This window comes from Lutjanus erythropterus, chromosome 6, assembly GCF_056507025.1.
Source record: "Lutjanus erythropterus isolate fLutEry1 chromosome 6, fLutEry1.hap2, whole genome shotgun sequence".
NCBI lineage: Eukaryota > Metazoa > Chordata > Actinopteri > Lutjaniformes > Lutjanidae > Lutjanus > Lutjanus erythropterus.
In genome coordinates this window covers 10,816,444-10,831,871 of record NC_139322.1, presented here as the reverse complement: position 1 = coordinate 10,831,871, position 15,428 = coordinate 10,816,444, and the positions used below count along the sequence as shown (strand labels likewise).

General features: G+C 43.2%; 1 protein-coding gene across 1 annotated transcript in view; it reads left to right on the top strand.

Annotated features, from left to right (window-relative positions):
* camta1a (calmodulin binding transcription activator 1a) overlaps window positions 1-15,428 on the top strand; it is a 411,604-nt gene that overhangs the window by 281,101 nt on the left and 115,075 nt on the right. The gene's annotated exons all lie outside the window — the stretch shown is intronic.

Genomic DNA, 15,428 nt, shown 5'->3' with positions numbered 1-15,428 from the left:
CCCCAGCGTATCTAAAAATGACACATGGATGACTGCATCATGTAAAGGTGACATTTGAAGTGACACAGACATGTTGCATTACGGATGCAATGTTTGCAGCATTGAGGTGACCTCCCCTGCTCTCATCCCAGCTTTTATCCCGCCTGCCTCACCTTTGCCAAACGCCAGAGCTGTTTGTCATGGATGATTTGGTAATAAAATGAGAAAGGTGTTGAGTCAGCGACAGAAGTCTCCGTTCCACCTGGCCCTCTGTCATCCCTTTCCCCTTTCTCACACACACACACTCACACACACACAACTCTCTCTGAAAATTTTATGCACACATGCACAAGCCTACTGTCTGTGCATGTCTCTTGATCTCTTTCGCACACACGCATACAAGACGGCGTACAAGTAATTCACACAGAGCAACACGCACACATACTGTAAGCTTTCTTACCCTCTCCTTCTCTCCCCCTTGTTCTTTTTCCTAACCTACCTGATACCAGATGTTTCATCTTCCCTCACGTAAAGTTTGGCCCCAAAGACATTTTGCGGTGCTGATTACAGCATACATAAATTTGCTGTTAAACACTTTTATACACCAGAGTTATGGTGTGTTACATACTATACATTGTACTGGTGTCTTTGCCAAATGCGGAAATATGAACATCAGCACACAATACTATTATATATAGTATAATCTTATATAGTATTTAGTATTCAGTAATGACCATACATTTTTATTAGCTCAGAAAAAGGAGAAACTAAACCTAATACTGGGAGAAATGAAAGAGAGTTGCGTTCTCACAGGGAAGTTTTTCTCGAGGGACTCAGAATGACCTGCTGATCTGCATCAGGTCTCTTTTTTTTTCTTTTCTTTTTGATTATTTTCTTTTTATTACATATTTTATGCCCTGTACATGCACAACACTGAGTAGTCAATAGAATGGGGGTGCAGTCATGGGTGTTGTTGCTTTATTTTCATGTTTGTTTGTTCTTCAAGCAGCTTGGTTTAGTTGGTTTGGTTTTCATACGATAAGATATGATATGATACAAAAAAAAATTTATTGTCAGTGTACACTGAAATTCATTTTTCATTCTCGGGAAGCTCCATTCAAAGAATTTCTCACAGATTAAACGTAGAACCGGGGGTCAGCAAACTGATGTTGCATTTAAATGAAGGGACTCTGAATTGCCTATTGGAGGGCAGAAGTTGGTACTTTCTGTTTAAAATGTGAGTCAAAGAGTCAAAAGAGATTCTTTTAGCACGTCTGAGCATGCTCTTGTTATGAGCTGCTGAAAAGGAGTCTGTTACAGGTTGGACAATAATGTTTGCAAGTCTCAAAAGGACAACAATCCCCACAAACATCTGAGCAATTCATGTGGAATTTATCTCACACACTGCAAACAGTCATTTTAAACGGACAGCAACAGAAAATAAGCAACAAACGTGATATATGATGGACTTGAGAACTAAGATGGACCAGGATGCAATGCACAGCTGAGCAGTGCGCTGGAAGGCTCCGATGGACAAGCCAACATGTGACTCCTTGTCATGTTTCGTACACCCACATATAAATTTCCTTATATTGTAATTATCAACTTTATTTGATTGCGCTTTGTCTCCCTAGCCACTGGGGGTGCACAAACCACACAAGTGTAAATCCAAACTGCTGGTCCCAAGCCTGGATAAATGAGCAGGACTGTGTCAGGAAGGGCATCTGGCGTAAAACGCCCGTGCCACATCAAATAAGCGGATCCATACCAGATTAGGTGATGGCAGCAAGCAGATGATTTGCTGTGGCAACCCAGGCAACCCAGCAGCCAAAAGACAAAGAAGATTCATATAGTGCTTTGGCAATACTGTATTTCATCATGGTCATGCCAATAAAGCTATATGAATTTGATATCAAAAGTCAGAGTGCAGTATAATGCTCTGTGCATTTATCATAACTCACTAGATTTGGCTGGGTCAGATGACTCAGCAAGCCAAATAATTGGTCTAATGAAGTGCAAAAAGAAGTCTGTCAGAGTCCTTTTTCTGTACCAGATACACATTACTTCACCCTACTGTAGCTACCATTACTGACTGACTGAGAGGAGGGTATGGTAATGGAGAACACGAGCTTGATGTTCTCTTGGGAGCTTCGGCTGACACGAAAGGGCTGCTCAACACTGTTCTGCGAACTCGAATACTTATAGGAGTGAAATTTCATCACGCATGAATGCTTTGAGTGATACAGTTACCATGCATGAACTTTGTATGGAGTACAGACATCATGTGCCGCTGCCTAGATGACAGGCTTTCCTAGATTTAAAACTGGAATAAAAAGGTACTTCTGAGTGATATGATATTACAGTTAATCTTGTGTTATTCAAAAACAGCTTTTTGTTTCATAGGCTGGGTTTATGCAAAGTGGTGACCTAACGATGTTTTGGCTTCAGTTGTGCAGCAGAATATTGAGTGCCTTATGATAATCCGTGGCACCAGTGTAGTGGATGAGGATCATACATTATGCAGACTTTATGATATAAAGCACTGTAGTAGGACACTCTGTGGACCTAACCACCCTCTGTTCTTCACACATCCCTCATACACACACACACACACATACAACTAGACACACATGCATTCAAAATCACACTTATTCGCATAACTCATCTCACACTTACTCTACCATCCGGCTGCCTCACCTAAGCAGTGCTGATTTTATCCAAGTGAACGAAGCAAGTAAACAAGAGTTACCAGGCAGCAGCTCCTCGGATGAATATTGTATACACCTAGTCTGGCTAAGTGTTGTTGTTTATGTCAGGGACAGTGTTTATGGTGCTTGGTGGGCCTCTTAGTGCAGTTAAGTTTCTACAGCATCCCACTATGGCCATCAATTTCAGTACAAGATCGTCTAGGTTTGTGTTTTTTCTCCCCCCCTTCTCCTCCCGCTCTCGTCTTCTCCTCCCTTCTTTCCGTGCTCGGCTGGTGTTGCCTGCCATCTCCCTCGTCTCCGCTTGCCCATCTCACCTTCCTTCCTTCCAGATGGCGCATTTCACAACCTGCTAGGCACGATCAATCAAGCCCAGATGCAGACTGGGCTATTAAGGTCAGTAATGATCGGCCTTTGAGCGTTATGGGCCCGGCTCCTGTTGTAAAGCCATGCATCAAACTCTGTTCCAGCACTCAGCTCGCCTGCCCTTAACAAGCCAGCTTAAAATATCGGCCGGAGGATACAAAATGAAAAGGGTACAACCTTATCTCTCCAAAGACAGGCCGCTGTAGCCCCAAGGTGTAATAAAACTACAGAACTTGGCCGTCGCCTGGAGTCATCTCTTTTATAAGCAATATCTTTCAAAGATCAGCTAAGCGGTGGGCTATGGGTGCTGGGTTGAGAGATGTAATGTATCACACCATATTCCCCTGCACAGGAAAAAAACCTCTGCTCACTATTCAAAGCTTTCCATGGGAGCTAGCTTCTTCCATCGTTGCCTCATACCCCACGTGGGATTTAGATGTAATTGTGTGAGAAGCCAGGGGTTTGAGGGGGGGATTTGACAGGGTCCTGAACCCTGCACCCTCAGCCCTCTCTGACCCTGTACACATGCATGAAGAGGAGCTTTACCAAATCACACATCAGGGAGGGAGACACCTAGAGGTCCTGAAGGACAGCTGCTCCTTCGGCATTGGGGCTGGGTCATCAGGCCACGATCTAACGGCTGCTTCAAATCCACCTTATTGAGTTACCTTGTATTTACACCTGAAAAAAAGCTAAGTTAGGAGAGTTTCAATCCAAGTAATGATTCGATTTGGATCCATTGAGTGCCAGGAGGCTGCAAAAGCAACTGAGACTGCGGCCAAGGAAGATGGAGGGTCGTGGGAAATGTGTGCTCATTGGATGGTGGATGTTCACAGAATGGAACACCTATTATTTATGTGGTCATCACATCTCTGTTCCATATTTTTCAATCCAAACAATAACATTTACTAATATGATTTCTTTGCAAAGAGACTTCATGTGCTCAGAATATATAAAACATCTTTGCTAGATTCCCAGTGAACATTTTTCCATTCAAAAGACATGGTCACAGGTAAAAGATGTTCAGAATAGCTTCAAAAATTAAAGTTATCTCAACAGCTGTTTGAAGACGCTATTTTAAAATTCACACGTAGACCATAATTCACAGGGATTTGCAACAGCAACATTTTTCATCCGGTACAATGTGCCGATAATAGCCTATTGTCACTTTGGAAATTTGGATCCAGTTGAAAGCCAGAGAAAAATTACAAAAATACTCCACACAGGACTCAAACCCCCGTCTCCTTTATGAAAGTCTTGTATACCTATTACATCTTTACTTTACATCGCTGCTCACAGACCTCCACATGTCCTTTCCCTTGGAATGGATGTTAAGACAGAAGTTTCTAACAACAACAAACATGGAAGGTGCTGGAGGAGACGAAAATGGACTCCATTAAATACAATGTGATATGTGGGCGGAGAATTGATTTCATTAACTAATTGATGACAAACATCATTTGCAATTCTTGCAGAATTTTAAAACTCTGTTGTGTCCGATGGTCATGTCTCAAGTGAACTGTTGGCTACGCTGCTACACTGCTCCCATGACTACTGGAGGTACTGATCCATTTTGTCCATATCTGTTAGCTTTCATAAAACATGTAGAAATACAGCCAAAATGAACGCAGTATATGGACAGAAGAGTTGAGCATAAATGAGCCTTTATACGTTAAGTCTAAATCTCACCCAGTTTTCAACTAGAAATCAATGTTAAAATCCTGGTTGGTGCTCACTGGGTTATGTTATACAGGCCGCAGCTCCTGTCTATAATTTTACTACAACATAAACCCACATTACATAGATTTTAGATGTCAGACAGGGTTGATATTGAATGAGGTCATTTCAGTGGCCACACAGAATACATTGACCATTATTGCATACATCAGTGATAAGTCACTGATGTAATAAATAGCCATTTAGATCTAATGCTAAGATGGGCATTAATTAATGCATGAATAGAAGCAGACAGGGCATTCAGTAAGAAATATATGGCTTTTACCTGATGTTTATCATCAACTGTTTAACATAAAAGCAGACCCGGGCTCCTCCCTGTGCCTAAATGCTCTGAGTGTACAGTAGCTTGAGGTTTACTTATTCCATCCATCTGTCTGTACAGGTAATTACAGATTTTGAGCCTGGTTTAGAAAGGAATTTCATTTCCCTTTCAGCTCTGCATAACCCATTTTCATAGGAACTGGAACAAAAACAAAGAGCGGCTCAGACTCTTTGACTGTGCCAATGAAAATCTGCTTTTTGTTTAGAGCAAAGGATGGGCCTTATAAAGAGCCATAATATTCTGGACTAAAGCAACTGTCACCCCAGCCTGGCGCTGTGTGTTGTGATTACTCTTTGTAGGTGAGAGCACTGCATGTGTTGCCAGCATGTGTGGAACATGATGTCTTCCTGTGTATCTGTGGACGGGGTGTCTAGGTGTTCTGTGGTTGGCCGATGATGCCACGCGGCACCGTCCCTGGTTGGCCAGTGGCCTTGATGTCACCCCAACCGCGGCTCATGCACCAACAGGCTGGGAGTCCAGGTCAGCCCAGCCAGTCAGTCTGGAACCTTTGCACAGGCCCATAAAACACAGAAGCACAGAGCAGAAAATTGAAAGCATCACGGAGGTGCCATGCCTGTGCTGGGGAGGAAGATAAAAGTCTTTGGCCAGGGTTGGAAGCATCTTAGCTGGAGATGCATGCTGGGGGCTGTAGGATTTAATAACCTAAGACCAGGGGTTGTGGGGCTGCAAGCACACAGTGGCAGTGCACAGTAATAGTTTACAGTTGTATGACAGTAAACTGCAAACCCCTATGATTAATAATATAGCTGTAAGGCATGACTCGGCGGTGGTGTCCTCTGTATCTGCTTTACTATTCTATGTATTATAGATAGACTTGGAGAACTGTGTCTTGTCATTCATTGTCTTAGATATGTGACTACTTGTCATGTTATGGCCTGTCATGGGCCTGTCTCCCAGGATCAAATAATGCTTGCCCGGAGAGACACGGGGTGTTTGTAGCTCTGTGTGTGTGACATTTGGATGAAGTCATCACAGCTCCTGTTTGATCACCACGGCCCCTTTGTGGACGTCACTGTGACTAAAGCTGTCATGGAGGCAGAGGCAACATGATTTATCCTCAGAGCCACTCCTTCCTGCCACCTTTGGCATTCTGTTATAACATCACGAGGCAATAAGCTGATGGATTTTCTCCAATTTGGTCCAAGCCTAAGCCCTGTTCCTCTTCCTTCCTCCATCCTTCTCGACAAATTATTCTCTTCCATGCTGTGCTGTCCACCACTGTCTGCCACATACCTCTTCTTACCAATGCCTGTTATTCTTCCATTTTTAACTGCTTGTACTCGTAAAGCCGCTGTGGGTTTTATCAGCAGAATAAAAGCTGAATGTTAGCCTTAGTGCACTGGGCCATTCCTTCAACTCACAGCCTGACAAATGAGTTGTGACCTTGAGTAATATTTGCCCATTATTCAGAAGGCACCCGAGCAGATATTAAAAATAGCCCTCATTTCACAAGCCGTGGTAGAAGAGGTGGTGGAGGTTGACTGTTATATAGGTACATGTAGGTGTATACAGTATGCATATACATATGTTTTCTTCTTTCCTTCTGTCTTAGAAGTACTCTATTGCAAATTTCAGATGGCCAAGAATCAAGACAAAAATACAAGGGATAATTGTATTCAGGCTCACTGCAGGTATTATACAGTAACTACAATAGCTGTGTAAAATATTTGATTAAGTTTAAATCTTTATACAAGACAATATTAATTTCAGTGACATCTCATTTTGCAAGTTTTACTCTCATTTTAGTTGATGAAAAAGTAGTCTAATTTTAGTAAGTTAATTTTTTATAATATTCAGTCAAAATTTCATTAATTAAAGAGGTATTTCAGTGGTTTACTTTTGCACTTACATAAAGTTGGGGTAAAAACTTTCCACTCTTAAGCCTAAAAAGCTGAGATAAGCTGTTGACATCATCAGGGCTCCAGAGGCACAGAAGACATATACTGTACCAGCATTTTCAGAGCCTGAGCAGTACACCTTACGAGAAGTAAACTAATATTCATGTGTTAGTGTAATGCCGGTGTGTAATTTCTGTCAGTCTTTCTGTCAATCTAAAATCTCTACATTCACAATTTAAGTCAGACCCATAATTTGTAGAGGAGACTCACCAAAACAGTTTTATTGTGTCTCAAGATTTCCTATGATGAAATTCCAACAACAGCCAAAATGTGACGTGCATTTCACAATACAGTGAAAAGTCAAACCAACTTAAACACATCAGCCTTTAAAGGTGCAATATGTGACAGTTTTAAAACATTTAAAAATAAACTAAAGTCACCTAAACTGAAACAGAATGTGAAGAAATAACAGTTTTGGCATTACGATAAAGATGTCAATGTATATTACGTATTGCAGAAATATTTGCTGAAGTTAGCATGCTGACCAACTAATGCTCTGACCTCCCAGTCCAGGCAGAGTCATGTCAGCTAGTAGGACGACCAGATGCACAGCTAACTGTCTAACGGCAGCTACAGTTTGCAGTAGTTTGTAGTTACTCAGGCGATATGAGTATGAATTCAAAACATGGCCAAATTGTTACACATTGAACCTTTTAAGTGGCTATAATGGATGTTTTGGCTTTTGGCTCAGTTTGTATTGATTTTCAGCTCATTATGCAGCTTTCCAGGCCCTCAACTTTACTGTTTTGGTTCATTCTTATCACTCTCATGGTGTTGTTTGTCAGCCACAGCAGGCAATTGTTTTGACCAAAATTGCTCTAAAATCCCACTGTACCCTGCCTGCTCAGTATCAAACAGCAGGCAGACACAGATAGCGACTAGCTAGTGAACAAAGTGGGGCATTTAGCAGCTGAGGAGCCAGATATTTGGTTAGGGAGAAAAGCAAAACTGAAGAGAGTGAATATTGGACTTGCATGCAGAAAAAACACTTTCAGTCTGCAGCACTACTCTGTTTCTCTCTAAATGCTGGATGTGGAAATAGGCAACTGTTTGCTAACAAGTTTGCCATATAAACATAGACCAGTGTGTAGGATTTAGTGGCATCTAGTGGTGAAGATGCAGACTACAACCTCGCTTGATCCTCCCCTTCCAAGTGTGGAGAATCGACGGTGACTGCAACACTCATGAAAAATGCTAAAGGTCCTACCCAGAGCCAGAGTTTGTTTTGTTCATTCTGGGCTACTACAGCCTCTGTAGATATAAACAACTCCTTTTAAGGTAACGAAAATCACAACAATTCTTATTTTCTGGTGATTATACACTAATGAAAACATACTTGAGCATTATATTCCTCTTCTGTCACATTCTGCTAGTAGAGCCCTGTAAATCTTACACGCTGGACCTTTAATGTGATGAAATATGCCATGTGTTGTATTCATAACTTGTCTCTGTGGGGGGAAAACCCTGTTATTGCAGGATGAAGCAAAATGATGTCACCAGGCAGTGGTGCATTTTATCAAAGTGTGATTGACAGATTTATACACTTTCTGAGGTGACTGCTGTCTTTATCTTTGGTATGTACTGTCACTATGACTACACATGTTATTCTCAGTCAAGAGACTATCAGTCAGTCAAGAGATTAGCTAAGGGGCTGTGTTTACTTGTTAATACAACTGACTATCCATTGCTCCATCTTTCATATATTGTGTAGTTTTCATTTGTTTGCAAAAATTGTGCTGCAATTTGTCATAGTGTTTGTTAACAAAAGAACTTTTTTATTTAGTTGTGGTATTGTATCTTCATAGTGGGCACATTAAGAACGATTTTTATTTGTGATAGCTCTTGCTGATGAAATTAACGGTGGCAGAAACTTCTGGCAGTCAGCTTGATCCAGCTTGGACTTACCCACAGTAAGTCTGGATCCAGCCCTGGGCTTAACTCTGAGAGCCTCTGACAGCATCACGGGGTCCAGAACCCTTATGCTTCCCCCCGCTATCCTTTTCCTTCCATCCTCCCTCTCTGTCTGTCCCCTCTGCCTCTAAACCCACAGAGGGCCGTTTAGCTTCCCAGGGGCCAGAGCATGACCGCATGGCCGCTCTGCTGAAAGGCATGATGGGTAATAAGTGGAAATGGCAGTGATCCGGCTCATGGCTCTCGCTGCTCCTGCTCCCCCAGCTCACAAATGCCAGTGGATGAAGATGGATCCATCCCTGGTTTGACCCCAGTAAGGTCTCTCTCGCTGTCACACCCTGTCTGTCCCTCTCTTTATCTCTCACTCCTGCTCTGACCCTAAAACACCACCTTGCTCCCTCTCCCACTTTAGCCCCGTAACCTTACTTATCTCCTTCTTATCACGTATCCTCTCTTGTCCTCTTCTTTCACTTTTCCTTTACAGTTCCACACACCGCTGTCAGCCAGTCTCCTCCCTCTCATTTTCATCCCTATTATATTTTTTGGTCACTCCTTCCCTCATTTCCCGTGGCTTATTACCTGCTATACCTTCCCTGTCCTCTTTGTGCTTCCACTCCCTCCATCTCCTGTTTTCTTTTACAGACGCAGGCACAGTTTCCTCTCCCTCACCCCCTGCTTTTTCTCTTTCTCTTTCTGTTACTCGTCTGCTACTTTTATTCTATAACCCTCCTCACCCTTCCCGCTCCCTGACCCGCTCCCTCCCCAATCCTCTTCCCCCTCTCCCCTCTCTCTGAGCTGGGTGTGCAGGCAGCTCCTGAGTGGCAAGGTGACATTGTGTGTCATATCAGCATTCCACGGCAGTCCCCTTTCTCTCCAGAGAGTAATTATTTCTTTCAGAGTGAAAGGTTCAATTTGCTATAAAAGAACAAGAGCCTCAGGTATAGAGGGAGTGAGGGTGGGAGCGTGAGGAGGGGAAGGAAGGAGAATGGAAGTGATAGGGTGGCAGAGAGAGAAGGAGAGAGGGAGAAAAGTGGGGGAGAAAGGGGACGCAGGCTGCGGGTGGAAAAGAATGAGAGGGTGGGACAGGGAAGCAGCGAGGGAGGCAGAGAAGAAAAAGTTGTGAGTAGTAACGGAGGACAAGCCAAAATGTTCCCTCTGTGTACTGGACACACTGTTCTCAGAGGAGAGCTGGTGTGTGTGTGTGTGTGTGTGTGTGTGTGTGTGTGTGTGTGTGTGTGTGTGTGTGTGTGTGTGTGTGTGTGGTGTGGGGATGTTAGTGAGGTGCTAGAGGTGCCGGGTGACGTCATAGCCCTCTTGTCTCCCTCTCTGGCCCAAGATTACGTCACCTAGCTGGGACTGAGCATGGCTCACACCACAGCCTGGCAGAGACAGAGAGGCCAGAGAGCACAAGTAGTGAGCAGAAACAGAAACTGAGCAGCAGACTGTCAGCGTTGGGAGGGTGACTTTAAAAATGTACTCTGATACAGTCATTAATTCCCTGTTAAAAATGCAGTATGTAACCTAATACAAGTATCATAATATTAAAGTAATGTATTACTTTTCATTACTTTTGGATTACCTCAATTCCAAATGTGGTGAAATCATTGTCCTTAATGTTTTATGTTCATTGCAGATACTTTTGTTATGTGCAAATGCTTGTTTAGATTAATATCTGGAATTATGTGCATTTAAAGTTCCCACGAAGTCAAAATTGACATCAAGTATTTTTATCTTATACATATGTATTGATATATACATCACCTATATGCCAGTCTCTGTATGGGGAGTGACAAAAAGGTTCTTTTATAGATATTCTCTGGTAGTTTAATGGTATTTCAGACTTTGTCCTTCTTATTGAATATAATTTGAAAGGGTTGATGACAGATCCTGCACCAGCTGACAGGAATGTTTCTGGGTGCCAGGCCTCACTGAACAAAAGCACCACTTTATAACTACTTCAAGTTATTTGGAGAAAATATTTTCTTGTTTTCCCTTCTGACTGTTTAGCTTCATTTAATTACAGACCTTTCATGATGGACAGATGGCTTTGGCTTACACATTTCTAAATACGCTAATCGTAACTGTTAGCTGCCGTTAGCAGGCAACAGAACCGGGCTCAGCGACCTTCCAGTGAACACAGCAGGTCACCGGGACGAACACAGGCTCCATGGGGGACAGGGAGGTCATACGGAGGTAGTGTTCTTGCTGGGTTTGGCTCCCAACACAGGGCTAACCTAGCTAATAGCAGAACAGCGGTTAGCTAACTTTCTTCAGCTCTGTTAGCCCCGGCATGCTTGGAGACAAACCCATCATGAACACCACCTCATTACTGTAGGCACGTAACTCACAGCACAAGCAAGTTGGTGAATATAACTAACCATAACACAATACATTTTTAATGTTAATTTGTACTTCATGTACTTTGAACATGGTTTCTGCTTGTCATGTCAGTTATATTTTCATCAGCTATGGTGGTTGTTTAAAAGTGAAGAATGCCCACTAAAACCCCTACCTTGATCAATAATTTTAATTTAACAGTAATCCAAAAGTACATGTAACACTAACTCCAAATATTTAAGCTCTGATAACCTCCAACTTTTACATTTATGAGTGTAAAAACATTGTGGCAACTGATCGTCTAATTATGAGTTTTGAGTACTGAAAACTTATTCAGGTTTACAGTGTACTGTCCTGAAACAGAAACTTAGCTGTACTGACTGTAGATATTTGGGCCTTGTTGCTGCCCCCTGGACTTGTATATTTTTATTTCTCTGTGCCGGTATTTTCAGCCTTTTTCCGTTTTGTGCAGCTCCATTTTTAAAATGTAAATTTGTGCTGGAGGGCCCCTAAAGGATGTATTTTAGGGGGTGTGGGTGCGGGCACTGAGGTATTTGTAGGTAAGCTGTCTCATTTCCATTCCATGTATATTCCCTCTCCACACCCCCCACGCGCTCTCCGCCGCTCCCTCTATCTTGCCCTGCCGGTGAATCCTGCTTCCCACAGTCACCTGCTGTAAATTGTTCCAGTCTCTCTGGTGCAGGAGCGTTTTTTCACCCCAGTGTCTTCCTGTTGGAGTGTCTCTCACCACTGGGATTAAGGAGCCTCTCCAGACAGGCTGAGGCGCTTATTTAAAGCAGCAGGCTTGTCACCAGGACTATTTTAAGTGGGAGCTTGAAAGCAATTGCTGCCGCGTTCCAGCACGATGTTGGCTATGAGTTATTATGCACTGCTTCAGTGGCGAGGAGCAGTGGAACCGAAAAGGCTTACCCTGTTGCTTTCTGACTGTGGCCCACAGATGAATAGAAGAATGAGAGAATGAAGGATGGGGAAGAAGACTTTAACACAAATGTTGCCATTTGTTAGTCTTTATAATATAGCCTTTAGCAGATTTCTGTTATAATTTAATGACTATTCCTTGCAGCCAGTATCTGTCAAGCCAGTTTGCCTTCGGGACAATAAGAGGCATTCAAAATTGGCTCACTGATCATTTAATTTAATGAATTTTTAAAAATAATTGCCCTGATTGGTCATAAGTACCATGCCTCGGGCCAGTAACCTCTATATCATATCCAAAAATGTCTGTAATAGCCTATGTTTCATTTTGTTCATATACTGAATACTGTCTTTTCTAGACCAAATGAAATACACACACTCCTCTGAGGTGTGTACCCAGCTTTGCCTGCTGAATATTTGGAGTCAATCCCATCAGCAGAAGCAGCAGAGAATCTTTCTGGGCGAAAGAGCTGCTGGATGCAGCTGGGTCTTGCTCTGTTGACTGAAGCGATTTTAATGTTTTATTGATTTTTTGATTTATTTTTTTCTGCTCCAGCCTCCATATACACACTCTCACTCTATCTTCGTCATGAGGAACAGGCAAACCCCCCCACCCCCCGCCGCACCCCATCCTGTGCAGGCTTCAGTCCCGGTCCCTGTGTATCCACATCCGGCCTTGCCAGAACAAGGACGCAGAACAAGAGTGCTAATGATGATAGTTGGAGGTGTTTGATGTTGACTCACCTCCAGTTTTACTGAATGATCCATGGCTTTCCACTGCGTTACAACCATGCAGCAATCTCTGGGGCTGAAAAATGAAGCCAACATATAAGTGCCAAAAACTGCAGTTCTTCGAATGGCCTCTTGAGGCTGCCTCCAAAAGGAACTCAATCCCCATAAAAGCCCCATATTAAAATGGCCAAGCTTATAGCACAAATAAACAAGTTTTCAGCCAAGTGCAAAAAAACAGTGTTGGTCTCTATAGGTGATTTCCCCATTCATAAAACTGCACGGGGGGGTGAGTTTTTATATAACTCACCCATTTAAATCATATTGAGGTTTAAAGGGAGAAGTCATTGTTTTGCAGGTCACATGTACGTTTTAAATCCTTGCACTCAAGTTCCAAGTACTAAACTTTGCATTTTGAGAGCTTCATTCGGCTTGCCTCAGCTCCACCCATGCTCCACCTTTTGCCCATTTTTGGATTAGCCAGGAGTTTGGCAGTCTGGCGCTGCCAAGATGGCCGTAAGCAGAGTCACCACACCGAGCTTTACAATGGCTTTTCAGAAAGCTAAGGGTGATGTCACAAAGACTACGTCCACGTTTCATACAGTTTATGGTTACAACAAGTTTCTAAAACAGATCTTCCCTGACCACTTAGTAGCTTTTTATCTCCCATTTGCATGAAAACAGAAAGTGGAGTTTGCAAGAAAAACAAAACAACGCAAAGACGTGAAACAATAAAATGACAGAACGGGGAGATAAAACAAATTTTCATACCCCCTCCCAGAGGTGTCTGTTAAAGTGGGAGAGAGAGAAAAGAGGGTAAGCATTGGAGGGCAAGAACAGAAAGAGTGTTTACGAGGGAGCTGAAGCAGCATCTGACGCCACTGCATGCAGGCTGTTGTTCTTCTCTCACAGGCATTAGAGCAAACCACACCACTCCATCTCTCATACACGCATGCATCAACATCTCCAAGGTTGTATAAATCAAACCACTCTTGCTACTGAACCAGCATATCCTGCCCACCACGAACAATTACCACCCCACCCCTTGCTCAGATAACAAAGCATCCTATCTTAATAAGCATCCACCATGGGGAGCTAATGGTCTCACTGCTCCTTTTAATTTTATTCATACCTAACTATGAGATATTAATAATGAATGCAGAGTAAACAACAGTTTAAGATGCCGGCCACGCCATTGTGGACTAATTGGCTCATTAAATGTAACATTAGGTGGGAGAGGGGCCCTTGATTGGGAGCTGTAGGCCCCAGTCAATGCTAACACTCAGAGATCATTGATCTTTACCCAGCCTGCACCGCTCTGATTAAAGAGCAATAAAGATGGGACTGGTTCCCTTCGGCTCCATAACATGATTCTCTGAAAGTGCCTCAGACGCTGCCCAAACGCAGACTGATATTTTGCCTGTCATGATCCTCCTGCCATGCGTGCCATGGTGCAGCTATAGGACCACACAGACACAGCTGTGGCCACGGCCTCCAGAGTAGCAGAGGTGCTAAATGGTCTGAGGAAGAGATCGATGAGAAAGGGACTGGCCGTGTCCATCAGATCCTAAGCACCCAGCATTTCACCTCACTGCCCAGGTCTTGAGGTGACGTATGTCCACGATTGTTTTTGTGTGTGTGTGTGTGTGTGTGTGTGTGTGTGTTTCAGCTTGGTTCATCTCTCATGTTGCTGCAGGGCTCTCTAAAGTGCCTCTGGCCAGTGCTTTGGTTCCCCTTTAAAAATTGAAGAAGCCCAAAATAAATAGGGTAGAGGATCCCAGAATTCAGCCCTGCACTGCTCTGCCAGACTGGAACTGTTGTAATACAGTTCTGCTGGCAAATAGCCACCATTCTTCTGTGTGTGCTAGCTAATGCATTGCGCACATGCACAGATGTTGATATAGTATGTGCTATAAGCATTAATTTAGCTTCCAGTATGTACTGGAAGGGGTCACATATTACAGTAAACAAAAGCAGACATCTCCTCTGTGTACATGACTCTTAGACCTTTCCAGGGTGACCTGCTGGTGATGGGGATTAAGGGACAGAAGTGCTCCTGGCCGCCCAGTGGCATCTGGCCTGAGCAGGCTAGCAGCCCAGTTGACTGCCTCTACTGACCAGCTATAGAGGGCAGTTTTATAGCAGCGCTCTGGCCTGGGCATTGACTCCAGGTCTAATAAACATCCAATATGTTATCCCACCCCCACACAACAAGCAGAGATGATACTCTGTAAAAACACAACAAGCCCTTAGATTGGTCTGCAATAAAAACCTTTTTACACACTATGTGAACCTGTAAAGACCTTACATGGCCCCGGCAAACAGACCCCGACCAGTTGTATAGAGCAGTGGTTTACAAACTGGGGTCCGGGGACCAACAGGGAAAAGTCCAGCAAAAGGAGGAATAGAAATATTTTCATTTTTGTTCCATTTTTTGAAAGTTGGAACAGCAAGTAAAGAAATAGGTTGGGCTTTCTTTGATTTAGT